At 45.1% G+C, this 16360-nt stretch overlaps 1 protein-coding gene across 1 annotated transcript in view; it reads right to left on the reverse strand.

Annotated features, from left to right (window-relative positions):
* The window catches only part of LOC144685322 (ectonucleoside triphosphate diphosphohydrolase 8-like), a 91980-nt gene that overhangs the window by 48126 nt on the left and 27494 nt on the right, over positions 1 to 16360 (reverse strand). The window lies entirely within an intron of this gene.

Genomic DNA, 16360 nt, shown 5'->3' on the forward strand with positions numbered 1-16360 from the left:
GGGGAGGAGATTGTAGTGGCTCTGACCCAAATTTTTAATTCCTCTCTGGCCACGGGGAAGGTGCTAGAGGACTGGAGAACAGCTAATGTTGTTCTGCTATTTAAGAAGGGTTGTAGAGAGAAGCCAGGGAACTACAGGCCAGTGAGTCTCACGTCAGTGGTAGGGAAACCATTGGAGAAAATTCTGAAGGAGAGAATCTATCTCCACTTGGAGAGGCAAGGTTCGATCAGGGATAGTCAGCATGGCTTTGTCAGAGGGAGGTCATGCCTAACAAATTTGATTGAATTTTTTGAGGAGGTGACCAGGTGTGTAGATGAGGGTAGTGTAGTTGATGTAGTTTATATGGATTTCAGCAAAGCCTTTGACAAGGTCCCACATGGGAGACTTATAAAGAAGGCAAATGCACATGGGATACAGGGTAATTTGATAAGGTGGATTAAAAATTGGCTGAGTTGTAGGAGACAGAGGGTGATGACAAAAGGATGCTTTAGTGACTGGAAGCCAGTGTCCAGTGGCGTACCACAAGGATCTGTGCTCTGTCCCCAATTATTCATCATTTATATAAACGACATAGATGACTATGTGGGGGGGGTAGGATTAGTAAGTTTGTGGATGACACAAGGATTGGCCAGGTGGTTGAGTGTCTTGGGCTACAGGAAGATATAGATGGGATGGTCAAATGGGCAGATAAGTAGCAGATGGAATTTAACTCTGAAAAGTGAGAGGTGAGACACTTTGGAAGGAGTAATTTGTCAAGGAGGTATTCAATGAATGGCACGACACTCGGAAGTTCTGAGGAACAAAGGGACCTTGGCGTGTGCGTCCATAGATCTCTGAAGGCGGAGGGGCACGTTAGTGGGGTGGTGAAAAAGGCATATGGGACACCTGCCTTTATCAATCGAGGCATAGATTATAAAAGTAGGGAGGTCATGTTGGAGTTGTATAGAACTTTGGTGAGGCCACAGCTGGAGTTCTGTATGCAGTTCTGGTCACCACATTATAGGAAGGATGTGATTGCACTGGAGGGAGTGTAGACGAGATTCACCAGGACGTTGCCTGGGATGAAAGTTATTTAAGTTATGAAGAGAGGTTGGATAGACTTGGGTTGTTTTCAATGGAGCAGAGAAGATTGAGGGGTGACCTGATCGAGGTGTACAAGATTATGAGGGACATGGACAGGGTGGATAGGGAGCAGCTGTTCCCCTTAGTTGAAAGGTCAGCCACAAGGGGACATAAGCTTAAGGAGAGGGGCACGGGGTTTAGGGGGGATGTGAGGAAAAACGTTTTTACCCAGATGGTGGTGATGGTCTGGAATGCACTGCCTGGGAGGGTGGTGGAGGCGGGTTGCCTCACATCCTTTAAAAAGTACATGGATGAGCACTTGGCACATCATAACGTTCAAGGCTATGGGCCAAATGCTGGTAAATGGGATTAGGTAGGTAGGTCAGGTGTTTCTCACATGTTGGTGCAGACTTGATGGGCCGAAGGGCCTCTTCTGCACTGTGTGATTCTGTGATTGTCCCAATAGACCTATTATTTCAGCCTGTTCCTGCCCCACTGAACTGATTTCTTTCCACCTTGACTATTTTTTTCTTCCCTCCATTCTCTCCCTACCTACATCCATGGATCTTCTGATGCTCTCTGTCACTTTAAAAGTTTCCAGTTTCCTGGCCTAACTGTCTCTTTTTCACGATGAAATCCAATCTCACCATACCTCCTTCCGCCTCCAGGATGTCTCAGCACTCTGCTTCTTCCTTGCACGAAGGCCTATTTCTGGTGCTAGGTTACCAACTAATACTCATTATAAGCCCAGTGACTCCCAGACCTGCTTTGCTATACCTCTGCACACTTCCTACACCCACTAAGGACTCCATACCATTCTCATAGTTTCTCCATCGCCATCACATCTGTTCTGATGACGCAATCTTCCACAACAGTGTTTCTGAGATGTCCTCTTTTTCTCTCAACAAAGGATTTCCACCCACACCCTGGTTGACAGTGCCCTTGACCGTATCTAATACATTTCTTGCATGTCTGTTCTCACCCCTTCCCTCCCAGAACCACAATAGGGTTTCCCTTTTCCTCACCTTCAACCCACCAGCCTCTACATTCAATGGATCATTTCTGCAACACCTGCAGTGCGACGTCACCCCCAAACACATCTTACTCTCCTCTCCCTTTTCAACGCTCTGAAGGGATCATTCCCTCTGTCCGTTCCCTGGTCCATTCCTCAAGACAGCCCCAAAACCCCACCCCTTCACATAACACCTTTCCATGCAAACACAGGAGATGTAACCCCTGCCCTTTTACCCCTGCCCTTTAGGCTGGGCTCTGCTGGGTTATGATTCCAAAGATGTTGGACACTTCAGTGCCTCACTCGAGTGGTTAGTCTTGATATGTGGCTCTGCACAATAGGTTATTCAGTTTTCAGGGATTTCAGAACCCGACTCCATCCGATAACCAGACACTACACTCACCACATGGATCACTGGGTAGTAATAAAGAGCAAAAGACCCTGGTCAGTTTTCCCCTCAATGATCCAGGGCACTGAGGCCAATTTTAAGACTCTACTAATACTTCATCTTAGATCAGCTAATTCAATGCAGACCTAAGAAGTGAGAGACTTTGGGCGTAATCTTCTTGGTACCATGGGGTAGGCTTGAAGGTGGCACTGGGGAAATTTCACAGAAGTTGGCATCAGCTCAGCAGGCTGACATGTTCCTGCCTCTGGATGATCTGCCCAGTAGCATCAGGTAGCCAATCTGCATAATAATCTGCCCAATGAGTGCTTGGAGGTCAGAACAAAAAAAAAATGCTGGAAAAACTCAGCTGGTCTGACATCATCTGTGGAGAGAAAAACAGAGTTAACGTTTCAAATCCGTATGACTTCAGAGCTGAAGGAAAGTAGAACTGTGGTGAAATATATACTGTTTGGGGCAGTGTGTGTGTGTGTGTGTGTGTGTGTGACAGGTGAAGCTGGGTACAGGGCCAGCGATAGGTAGAGGCAAACGGAGAGATTGTGAAAGATGTCAAACAAAAAGGTCAAAGGGTTGTTAATAGTGGTGGTGCTGGCTAAAGGAAGTGCTAATGGTGACATTAAGAGTAGAAAGCAGAATGTGATAATGGCAGGACCAGGGTAAGCACTCTGGAAAGTGACAGACAGCCTTAGTGGGGGTGGGGTGGGGAAAAAAGATCAAAGATTAAAAGCTGGGGATAAATGGAAATAAATTTTAAAAATAATAATAATGAAAATAAGTGGGGAAAAATAATAACAAATAAATATTAAAAAAATAAAAATGAATAAGAAAAAAAAAGGGCTGGGGATGGAGGAGAGAGTTCATAGTCTGAAGTTGTTGAACTAAATGTTAAGTCTGGAAGGCTGTAAAGTACCTAAAATCAGAAGATGAGGTGCTGTTTCTCCACTTTGTGTTGAGCTTCACTGGAACATTGCAGCAGACCAAGGACGGACATGTGGGCATGAGAGCAGGATGGTGTTGAAATGGCAAGCGACAGGGAGGTCTGGGTCATACTTGCAGACAGACCGAAGGTGTTCCACAAAGCGGTCACCCAGTCTGTGTTTGGTCTCTCCAATGTAGAGGAAACCACATTGGGAGCAGCGAATACAGTACACCAAATTGGAGGAGGTGCAAATGAAATGCTGCTTCACTTGAAAGGAGTGTTTCGGCACTTGGATGGTGAGGGGGGTGGGGAAGTAAAAGGGCAGGTGTTGCACCTTCTGCGATTGCATAGGAAGGTGCTGTGGGAGGGGGTTGAGGTGTTGGGGGTGATGGAGGAGTGGACCAGGGTGTCCCAGAGGGAACGGCCCCTACAAAATGCTGACAAGGAGTTGGGGGGGTGCAGGGCAGGGGTGGGGGGGGGGGGGGGGGGGCGGCGGCAGTGAAGGGAAGATGTTTGGTGGTGGCATCATGCTGGAGTTGGCAGAAATGGCAGAGAATGATCCTTTGAATGCGGAGGCTGGTGGGGAGAAAAGTGAGGACAAGGGGGATCCTATCATGGTTTTGGGAGGGAGAGGAAGATGTGAGGGCAGAGACATGGGAGATAGGTCAGACATGGTTGAGGGTCCTGTCAACCACCATGGGTGGGAAACCTCGGTTAAGGAAGGGAGACAGACATGTTAGAAGCACTGTTTTGGCAAGTGGCATCACTGGAACAGAGGCGAAGGAACTGAGAGAATGGGATGGAGTCCTTACAGGAAGCAGGGTGTGAGGAGCTGTAGTCGAGGTACCTGTGGGAGTCAGTGGGCTTGTAATGAATATTGGTGGATGGTATATCACCATAAATTGAGACAGAGGGGCCATTGATGTCCTGAAAAAAAGTGGGAAGGGGCCTGAGTAGGACTGTAACAAGGAATGTTCCACATACCCATAAAGAGACAGGCATAACTGGGGCCCATGAGGACCTGGAAAAATTTAATAAATTTTGCCTTCAATTTCCACCCCTCCATCACTTCCATCTCTGACACTTCCCTTCCTTGACCTGTCTCAATTCCTGGTGATAAGACTGTCCACCAATATTCATTACAAGCCCACCGACTCCCACAGCTACCTTGACTACAGCTCATCACACCCTGCTTCCTGTAAGGACTCTATCCCATTCTCAGTTCTGTCACATCTGTTCCGATGATGCCGCTTTCCAAAACAGTGCTTCTGACATGTCTTCTTTCTTTCTAAACTGATGTTTCCCACTGATGGTGGTTGACAGGGCCCTCAACCATGTCTGACCCATCTCCCCCACCTCTGCCCTCACACCTTGGTCTCCTTCCCAGAACCATGATAGAGTCCCCTTTGACCTCACTTTTCATCCCACCAGCCTCTGCATTCAAAGGATCAACCTCTGCCATTTCCGCCAACTCCAGCATGATTCCACCACCAAATATCTTCCCTTCACCACCCTTGTTGGCATTCCAGAGGGACCATTCCCTCCGGGACACCCTGGTCCACCCCTCCATCACCCCAACGCCTCAATCCCCTCCCATGGCACCTTCCCATGCAATCGCAGAAGGTGCAACACCTGCCCCTTCCCCCCTCCTCACAATCCAAGTGCCCAAACACTCCTTTCAAGTGAAGCACTATTTCACTTGCACCTCCTTCAATTTGGTCTACTGTATACGCTGCTCCCAATGCAGTCTCCTCTACATTGGAGAGAGGAAACACAAACTGGGTGACCGCTTTGCAGAACACCTTTGGTCTGTCTGCAAGCATGACCCAGATCTTCCTGTTGCTTGCCATTTCAACACACCATCCTGCTCTCATGCCTACATGTCAGTCCTTGGCCTGCTGCAATGTTCGTGAAGCTCAACGCAAACTGGAGGAACAGCACCTCATTTTCCAATTAGGCACTTTGCAGCCTTCCAGACTTAAAAACATTTCAAAACTTCAGACCAGAACTCTCCCCTCCATCCCCACCCCTTTCTGATCTCTTCCCCGCCCTCCCCTTTTTCTTACTTATTTTTATTTCTTAATATTTATTCCCCCCCACTTATTTTCGTTATTATTATTTTTCAAATTTATTTCCTTTTTTATTCAGTTTTATCCCTAACTTTTGGCCTTTAATCTTTCCCCCACTCAGGCCATCTGTCATAAAAACAAAAAGCTAAAAGCTTCTGCGGATGCTGGAAATCCAAAACAAAAACAGAATTACCTGGAAAAACTCAGCAGGTCTGGCAGCATCGGTGGAGAAGAAAACAGTTGACGTTTCGAGTCCTCATGACCCTTCGGCAGAACTGAAGTATAGTTAGGAGAGAGGTGAAATATAAGCTGGTCTAAGGTGGGGGGCAGGGGGAGAGAGAAGTTGAGGGTGGGGTGGTTGTAGGGATAAGCAAGCAGTGATAGGAGCAGATAATCAAAAGATGTTACAGACAAAAGGATCAAAGAGGTGTTGAAGGTGGTGATATTATCTAAGAAAAGTGCTAATTAAGAATGGATGGCAGGATACCCAAGGTACAGCTCTAGTGGGGGTGGGGTGAAAAAACTAACAAAGTATTAGTTGTAGATTTAAAAATAATGGAAATAGGTGGGAAAAGAAGAATCTATATAAATTATTGAAAAAAAAGGGGAGGGGGAAGAAACGGGGTGGGGATGGGGGGAGGGGGAGTTTAAGATCTAAAGTTGTTGAATTCAATATTCAGCCCGGAAGGCTGTAAAGTGCCTAGTCGGAAGATGAGGTGCTGTTCCTCCAGTTTGCGTTGGGCTTCACTGGAACAATGCAGCAAGCCAAGGACAGACATGTGGGCAAGAGAACAGGGTTAAAATGGCAAGCGACATGGAGGTTTGGGTCTTTCTTGCGGACAGACCGCAGGTGTTCTGCAAAGCGGTCGCCCAGTTTGCGTTTGGTCTCTCCAATGTAGAGGAGACCGCATTGGGAGCAACGAATGCAGTAGACTAAGTTAGGGGAAATGCAAGTGAAATGCTGCTTCACTTGAAAGGAGTGTTTGGGCCCTTGGACGGTGAGGAGAGAGGAAGTGAAGGGCCAGGTGTTGCATCTTCTGCGTGGGCATGGGGAGGTGCCATAGGTGGGGGTTGAGGAGTAGGGGGTGATGGAGGAGTGGACCAGGGTGTCCCGAAGGGAACGATCCCTACGGAATGCCGCCAGGGGGGGTGAAGGGAAGATGTGTTTGGTGGTGGCATCATGCTGGAGTTGGCAGAAATGGCGGAGGATGTTCCTTTGAATGCGGAGGCTGGTGGGGTGATAAGTGAGGACAAGGGGGACCCTATCATGTTTCTGGGAGGGAGGAGAAGGCGTGAGGGCGGAAGCACGGGATATGGGCCGGACACGGTTGAGGGCCCTGTCAACGACCGTGGGTGGAAAACCGCGGTTAAGGAAGAAGGAGGACATGTCAGAGGAGCTGGTTTTGAAGGTAGTGTCATCAGAACAGATGCAACTGAGGCGAAGGAACTGAGAGAATGGGATGGAGTCTTTACACGAAGCGGGGTGTGAGGAGCTGTAGTCAAGGTAGCTGTGAGAGTTGGTAGGCTTGTAATGGACATTGGTGGACAGTCTATCATCAGAAATTGAGACAGAGAGGTCAAGGAAGGGAAGGGAAGTGTCAGAGATGGACCATGTGAAAATGATTGAGGGGTGGAGATTGGAAGCAAAATTAATAAATTTTTCCAGGTCCCGACGAGAGCATGAAGCAGCACCGAAGTAATCATCGATGTACCGGAGAAAGAGTTGTGGGAGGGGGCTGGAGTAGGACTGGCTTCCCCCTCCCTTTTTTTTCAAAAATTTATATAGATTCTTCTTTTCCCGCCTATTTCCATTATTTTTAAATCTACAACTAATACTTTGTTAGTCTTTTCACCCCACCCCCACTAGAGCTGTACCTTGAGTATCCTGCCATCCATTCTTAATTAGCACTTTTCTTAGATAATATCACCACCTTCAACACCTCTTTGATCCTTTTGTCTGTGACATCTTTTGATTATCTGCTCCTATCACTGCTTGCTTATCCCTACAACCACCCCACCCTCAACTTCTCTCTCCCCCCGCCCCCCACCTTAGACCAGCTTATATTTCACCTCTCTCCTAACTATACTTCAGTTCTGCCGAAGGGTCATGAGGACTCGAAACGTCAACTGTTTTCTTCTCCACCGATGCTGCCAGACCTGCTGAGTTTTTCCAGGTAATTCTGTTTTTGTTTAGGCCATCTGTCACTTCATTGTCCAAGGCCCCAAACACTCCTTGCAGGTGAAGCAGGGATTTACATGTACTTCTTTCAATCTAGTCTACTGTATTCACTGCTCACAATGTGCCCTCCTCTACAGTGAGGAGACCAAATGCAGATTAGGTGACCATTTTGTGGAACATCTGCACTCAAGTGTGCAAGCATGACCCTGAATTTCCAGTGTCCTGTCATTTTCATTCTCCACCTTGTTCCCACGCTGATATTTCTGCTTTCGGCCTGCTGCACTATTTCAGGGGAGTGCAGCCAGAGCCAAGTTTGTGGCACCACGGGTGGCTCAGCTGCACAGGAGGGGAGGAGGAAGGGTGCAAGAGCAATAGTGATAAGGGATTCAATAGTCAGGGGATCAAGCAGGCATTTCTGCATCTGTAAACATAACTCCAGGATGGTATGTTGCCTCCTTGGTGCCAGGGCCACGGATGTGATGGAGTGGCTGCAGGGCACTCTTCTGGGGAAGGGTGAACAGTCAGAGGTCATGGTCCACATTGGTACCAATGACAGGGGTAGGAAGAGGGATGAGGTTCCGAAAGCAGATTTTAGGGAGTTAGGAAGGAAATTAAAAAGCACGATTTCAAGAGCAGTAATCTCAGGATTACTCCCAGTCCCACGTGCTAGTGAGCATAGGAATAGGAGGATTGAGCAATTGAACATGTGGCTGGAGAACTGGTATAGGAGGGAGGGCATCAGATTTCTGAGGCATTGGGACTGGTTCTGGGGCAGGTGGGACCTGTACAAGCTGGACGGGTTACACCTTAACAGGACCAGGACTAATATCCTCACCGGGAGATTTGCTAGTGCTGTTGGGGAGGGTTTAAACTAACTTGTGAGGGAGATGGGAACCTGAGGGGTAGCTCAAATTGGAAGGAGGTGAAACTGGTGACAGGAAGCAGAAAAGTAGCAAGTGAAATAATAAGGCAGGTGAAACGGAGGCAAGCATCAACTAGGCTTAGAATGTAGAATAATGGCAATAAGACAAAGTTAAGGCACTCTACCTGAATGTACGTAGCATTCACAACAAGGTAGATGACTTAAAGGCGTAAATAGAGGTAAATGGGTATGATCTAATTGTTATTTCAGAAACATGGCTGCAGGGTGACCAAGACTGGGAACTGAATAATCAAGGATATTCAACATTTAGGAAGGACAGGCAAAAAGGAAGAGGAGTGGCGTTGTGCTGATAATAAGGGATGGAATCAGTACTTTAGTGAGGGAGGACCTCAGTTCAGAAGAACAATGTGTGGGAATCTGGGTGGAGCTAAGAAACAGCAAGGGACAGCAAACATTGGTAGGAGTTGTTTATAGGCCACCAAGCAGTAGTGGTAGTGTGGGGCATGGTATTAATCAGGAGATTAAGGAAGCATATAACATGGGTAATACAGTAATCAAGGGGGACTTCAACCTGCATATAGACTGGGTAAATCTAATGAGCACTAATGCTGTGGAGGATGAGTTTCTGGAGCGTGTTAGGGATGGTTTTCTAGAGCAGTATGTTGAGGAACCAACTAGAGAGCAGTTTATTTTAGATCGAGTATTATGTAACAAGAAAGGGCCAATGCATAATCTTGTTGTGAAAGAAACTTTAGGGGTGAGTGACTATAATATGAATTTTATGTTATGTTTGAAAGTGAGGTAGTTCAATCTGAAGCCAGGGTAAATTTGAGCAAAGGAAATTTTGAAGGTATGAAGGGTAAATTGGCGAGGTGGGTTGGGAAAATACATTAAAAGGCATGATGGTACACAGGCAATGAATAGTCTTTAAGAATTATTACATAGTTTACAGCAATAACATTCCTTCAAGGCACAAAGACCCAAAAAGAAAAGTCAGTCAACGTGGCTAACAAAGGAAATTAAGGATTGTTAAGGATTTGGAATAGTGGATGCGATCATCCAAAATTATATAGATTCTGGAACAGTCCCAGCAGATTGGATGGTGTCAAATGTAACCCCACTATTTACAAAAGGAGGGAGGGAGAAAACAGGGAATTACAAACCGGTTAGCCTAACATTAGTAGCAGGGAAAATGCTAGAGTCTATTCTAAAGGATGTGATAAGAGGACACTTAGAAAATATCAATGGGATTAGGCAAAATCAACATGGATTTTGAAAGGGAAATCATGTTTGACAAACCTACTGGAGTTTTTTGAGGATGTAACTAACAGAATAGCTGAGGGAGAACCAGTGGATGTGGTGTATTTGGATTTTCAGGAAGCTTTTGATTAAGTCCCACATAAGAGTTATTGTGTAAAATTAAAGCACATGGGATTGGGGTAATATTTTGGCATGGATTGAGAATTGGTTAGCAGACATGAAACAGAGAGTAGGAATAAATGGGTCTTTTTCAGAATTGCAGGTAGTGACTATTGGGGTATCCGCAGGGATCAGTGCTTGGGCCCCAGCTATTCATGATATATATCAACGATTTAGACGAGGGAACCAAATGTAATATTTCCAAGTTTAACGACATGAAACTTGGTGGAAATGAGAGTGATGAGGAGGATGTTAAGAGGCTTCAAGGCAATTTAGACAAGTTGAATGAATGGGCAAATACATGGCAGATGCAGTATAGCATGGATAAATATGAAGTTATCCACTTTGGTAAGAAAAACAGAATGGCAGAGTATTATTTAAATGGTGATAGATTGGGAAATGTTGATGTACAAAGGGACCTGGGTGTCCTTGTACACCACCTGCAACTCTGAAAAAGACCCATTTATTCCTACTCTCTGTTTCCTGTCTGCTAATCAATTCTCAATCCTTGTACACCAATCACTGAAAGCAAGCATGCAGGTACAGCAAGCAGTTAGGAAGGCAAATGGTATGTTGGCCTTCATTGTGAGAGGACTTGAGTACAGGCGTAAGGATGTCTTACTGCAGCTGTACAGGACCCTGGTGAGACCACACCCAGAGTATTGTGTGCAGTTTTGGTCTCCTTAATTAAGAATCGATATGCTTGCCATAGAGGGAGTGCAGCGAAGGTTCACCAGACTGATTCCTGGGATGGCAGGATTGTTGTATGAGCTGAGATTGGGTTGACTAGGCCTGTATACACTGGAGCTTAGAAGAATGAGAGGGGATCTCATTGAAACAGATACAATTCTGACAGGGATGGATAGACTGGATGCAGGGATGATATTTCCTGTGGCTGGGGGGGTGTCTAGAACAAGGCGTCACAGCCTCAGGATATGGGTAGACCATTTAGGACTGAGATGAGGAGAAACGTCTTCACTCAGAGGGTGGTGAACCTGTGGAATTCTCTAGCACAGAAGGCTGTGAAGGACATTTTTTTTGGGGGACGGTGAACAGCCAGGGGTCCTGTTCCACATTCGGACCAATGACATAGGTAGGAAAAGGGATGAGGTGCTGAAAGCAGATTTTAGAGAGTTAGGAAGAGAATTAAAAAGCAGGATCTCAAGTGCAGTAATCTCAGGATTACTCCCAGTGCCACATGCTCATGAGGATAAGAATAGGAAGATTAAGCAGTTCAACACATGACTGGAGAAATGGAATAGGAGGGAGGGCTTTAGATTTCTGAGGCAGTGGGACCTATTCTGGGGCAGGCGGGACCTGTACAAGAAGGACAGATTACACTAACAGGACTGGGACTAATGTCCTTGCGGGGAGGATTGCTAGTGCTGTTGGGAAGGCTTTAAACTAGATTGGCAGGGGCATGAGAACCTGAGGGGAAATTCAGAGTGCAGAGGAGAAAAACTGGCAGTGGGAAGTATCAACTGATAACGAGGGTATATCAAGATAGATACCTGAGATCAGAATAAGGGGGAAAGTCAAAAAGCTTAAATCAGGGCTAATGTGCATGTACGTGAATGCACGAAGTGCGGTTAATAAGATTGGTGAACTACAGGTATAGGGTTGACAAATGGAATTATGATATCATTGTTATAACAGAGACCTGGCTCAAAGAAGGGCAGGACTAGGTGTACAAGGTGTTTAGGAGAGACAGGAAAGGAAGAAAAGGGGGGGCAGGCAATATTAGTTAAAGATGCTATTACAGTACTGGAGAGAGAGGATGTTCCAGAGGGGTCAAGAACAGAATCTCTCTGGCTAGAGGTAAGAAATAGGAAAGGTGCAATAACATTGATTGGTGTAGCATATCGACCACCAACTAGTGGAAGGGATGTAGAGACAACTTTGTGAAGAAATTACAGAGAGGTACAAGAGTTATAGAGTAATCATAATGGGGGACTGCAATTATCCCAATATAGACTGGGATAGGAATAGTGCAAAGGGACAAGAGTTCCTGGAGTGTGTTTAAGATAATTTTCTGCAGCAGTATGTTTCCAGTCCAACAAGAGGACATGCACTTTTGGGCCTGGTTCTGGGGAATGAGTTGGCCCAAGTGGATCAAATATCAGTGGGAGAGCCTCTAGGGAACAGTGATCATTGTATCAAAAGGTTTAGGTTAATCATAGAAAAAGACAGGGAATAACCTAGATCAGGGATAATTAATTGGGGAAAGTCAACTTCAATGGGATGAAAATTCACCTGATTCAAGTGAGTTGTAATTGAATGTTGTCAGAAGAGACAGTGGCTAAACAATGGGCCACCTTCAAATAAAAAAGTATTGCAGACAATGTCAAGGTATATTCCCTTGAAGAGGAAAGGGAGGACAAATAAATCCAGAGCATCCGGGATGATGGGAGAGATAGAGGTGAAGATGAAAAGGAAGAACTGCGTGTATGACAGATGCCAGGTGGAAAATACAATAGAGAATCAGGCTGAATATGGAAGGACCAGAGGGGAAGTGAAGAAACTAATAAGAAAAGCAAGGAGAGAGCATGAAAAGAGGCTGGCAGCGAATATAAAAGGCAATCCCAAAGTCTTCTATAAGCATGTAAATAATAAAAGGATGGTAAAAGAAAGAGTAGGGCCAATTAAGGACAAAAAAGGGGACTTGCATGTGGAGGCTGGAGAAATGGCGGAGGTGTTGAACGTGTACTTTGCAACTGTCTTTACAAAGGAAGAACTTGCTACCCAGGCCGAGGTGAGAGGAGGTAAATGGTACACTGGAAGAACTTACAATTGAGAGGAAGGAGGTGTTGGAAAGGCTATCTTTACTTAAAATAGATAAAGTACCAGGGCCGGATGAGATGGATCCAAGGGTACAGAGGGAAGCGAGAGTAGAAATTGCAGAGACACTAGTGATAATCTTCCTTAGGCACAGGGGAGGTGCCAGAGGACAGGAGAACTGTGAATGTTACACCCTTGTTCAAAAAGGGGTGCAAGAATAAAGTTGGTAACTACAGGCCAATCAGTTTGACTTCAGTGATAAGGAAACTTCTGGAAACTATAGTACAGGATTAAATCAATAGTCATGTAGTCAAGATAATTAAGGAAAGCCAGCATGGATTCATTAAAGGAAAATCATGTTTAGCTAACTTGGAGTTTTTTGAGGAGGTAACAGAGAAGGTTGATTAAGGAAATGCTGTTGATGTGGTGTATATGGCCTTTGATACAGTGCCAAACAACAGACTTGAGCAAATTTCTAGGCCATGAGATAAAAAGGAAAGTAGACACTTGGATAAGAAATTGGCTGAGTGACAGGAAACAGAGAATAGTGATAAATGGTTGTTTTTTCAGATTGGGGGAAGGTTTGGAGTGGAGTTCCCCAGGGGTTGGGACCCTTGCTTTTCCTGATATATATTAATGACCTAGACTGTGGTGTTCAGGGCATGATTTCAGAAATTGCAGATGATATGAAGATCAGATATGTTTTCAACTATGATGGGAATAGTCTTGAACTTCAAAAGGACATAGAAACATTGGTGGATTGGGCCGACAAATGGCAGATGAAGTTCAATGCAGAGAAATATGAGGTGATTCATTTTGATGGGAAAAATATTGTGAGACAGTATAAAATAAAGGGAGAAACTCTAAAAGAGGTGCAGGAACAGAGGGACCTCAGCATATATGTACATAGATCATTGAAGATGGCAAGGTATGTTGAATGAGTAGTTAATAAAACATATAGCATCAGGCTTTATTAATAAGGGCATTGAGTACATGAGTAAGGAGGTCATGTTGAACTTGTATACGACATTAGTTAGTCCCATGTGGAGTAGTGCATCCATACAGTCTGGGTGCCATACTTGAGGAAGGGTGTGAAGGCATTGGACAGACTGCAGATGAGATCCACAACAATGATTCCTGGCATAAAGAACTGTAGCTATGAGGATAGATTGGAGAGGTTGGGACTGTTTTCCTTGGAGAAAAGAAGGCCGAGAGGAGACTTGATAGAGGTATTCAAGATCCTGAGGAGTAAATAGTGAGAAACTATTCCCACTCAAGACAGCATCAAGAACGAGAGGGCATAAATTCAAAATAATTGGCAAAACGAGTAAATGTGATGTGAGGAAAAGTTTTTTCACCCAGAGGGCGGCTGGAGTCTGCAACAAATGATAGGGAGAGCCATATCCCAAAAGTGACTGGCTCAGTGGAGTATGTTGCTTTTGAAAGCAGAGAGGTGGCTGTAGAAAAGCAGCAGAGACAGGAAGAGCATCCATCAACCACCCCAGTTACTGCAATTGGTGTGGTAGGAAAAAACACAGGCACAAAAACTGTCCTGCCAAAGAGGCTAGATGCCATTCTTGCAGAAAGAAGGGTCACTTAAAGGCTGTGTGTCATAGTAAGAAACTTGAACAGAATAAGCAAAAAGAGGGAGTCTTTGAAAGGTGGAAAGTTCCATGAAATAGAAGAAGATGCTTTTCCTTGGGTAGATCTGGGAAGCAAGTGGAAGCTATGGGAATGCTGATATTCCAGTGGAGGGAAATGAGGCACGCTTGAAGTAAGAAACAGGTGCAGCAGTTTTGCTCCTTTCTGATGCTAAACTGTGGTTGGAGAAAAGTTCTCTTTAGCATCATGCACAAATCTACCCAGGCCAGGAGGAATAGAACTCAGCCTCTCTCTCAACTGAATGCAACCCTTCATTAGAGAGAGAAAGCTCAATGAAACCTATATGAACCAGGGTCGTCCACTCTTAAGCAGGTTAGCCAGTATTGGCTTATATCTGTATAAAAACAAAAAACTACTGCGGATGCTGGAAATCCAAAACAAAAACAGAATTACCTGGAAAATCTCAGCAGGTCTGGCAGAACTGCTGAAGGGTCATGAGGACTCGAAACGTCAACTCTTTTCTTCTCCGCCGATGCTGCCAGACCTGCTGAGTTTTTCCAGGTAATTCTGTTTTGGCTTATATCTGATTTGCAGAGCAGAGGAATTGAAAAACCAAGCAGATCAGCCTAAAACCTCCAGAGCTGAATTCCCACAGCTGCTCACAGGACTAGGAAAGCTGAAGGCAGTGTACCACATCACTCTACATCCTGAAACAAAGCCAATGTGCCTGTTTACGCCCAGAAAAGTTCCTCATCTATTCTTGCCAAAGATAAAGAAGGAAATTGACTCTGTTTTTATTTATTCATTCATGAGATGTAAGCATCACTGGCAGGGCCAGCACTTATTACCCATCCTCAACTGCCCTTGTGAGCTGCCTTCTTGAACCGCTGCAGTCCATGTGGTGTAGGTACACCCACAGTGCTTTTAGGGAGGGAGTTCCAAGATTTTGCCACAGTGACAGTGAAGGTGACAGGGCTGAGTTTGCCATTGTCATTTCCAGTGCCTAGGTTGATCCCAGGCTGTCCATCCAGTTTAATTCCATCTTGACTTTGTAATGGTTTGACACAACTGAGTGGCTTGCTAGGCCATTTCAGAGGGCATTGAAGAGTCAACCGCATTGTTCTGAGTCTGGAGTCACATGTAAATGAGGCCAGTGGATTTCCTTCCCTAAAGGACATGTTGAAGCAAGGGGTTATTTCACCTGTGACAGAACCAACAAGCTGGTGCTCGGGGATGGTCCCAGTGCCAAAACCCAACGGATCCATCAGAATTTGTGTAGATCTTACACAGCTAAACAAAGCAAATATTTGTATTTGTGGGTGTTAGGAACGAGTTTTAGCATTAAAGTTTAAGTTTGATTTGTATTTGTGTGTGTGATAAGAAAGGTCAAATGGAGTTTTAGTTTCACTTTAAAAGGCTGCTTGCATTTCGAATGAGATGTTTACGACCCTTATAAAGTGAAAATAAGCACACAAGAGTAGGAAGAACAGTGCTGTTGCCTAGCAACATGGAGCCAGATAGGCAGGTTGCTCCCACAGACACACACATAGAAGAAAGACAGCAGTCTGTTTTGGAAGCTGTTGGGGTTCAGCTGGTTTGAAGGCAGCTATGAAGCAGAAGCAGCCTGAAAGGGGGACAGATAGCAAGTCCCAAGCTAAGAAAAACCGCAAAAGTCCAGGGGAATGGAAGAAAAGAAAGTCCAAAGAAGGCGTTCTAGTTAAAGGAAGGACAGGGAACCTGGGAAAAGGTCCTGTTAAGTGAAGTTGAGAGTGAGAGGCAGAGAGAAAGGCTCCAAGCTTCAGATTTAAAATGAGAACAGCTTTACATGGACTGTGTACTTACTGTGAACATTAAAGTATAAGATAGTTTCTGTAACTTGTGTTATCCTTACAAATATGTATTTATCTATAAAGGTATAGTTGTGGATGAAGGAGTATTGTAATATAGTTCATCTTTTCTTGTTGAATAAATGTTTTATTCTTTTGTTAAAAGTTCATCAGCTGACTCCTGTGCTCTGTTCAGTAGCTACTC

This window comes from Cetorhinus maximus, chromosome 10 (assembly GCF_964194155.1).
Source record: "Cetorhinus maximus chromosome 10, sCetMax3.hap1.1, whole genome shotgun sequence".
In the NCBI taxonomy this organism is placed as follows: Eukaryota; Metazoa; Chordata; class Chondrichthyes; order Lamniformes; family Cetorhinidae; genus Cetorhinus; species Cetorhinus maximus.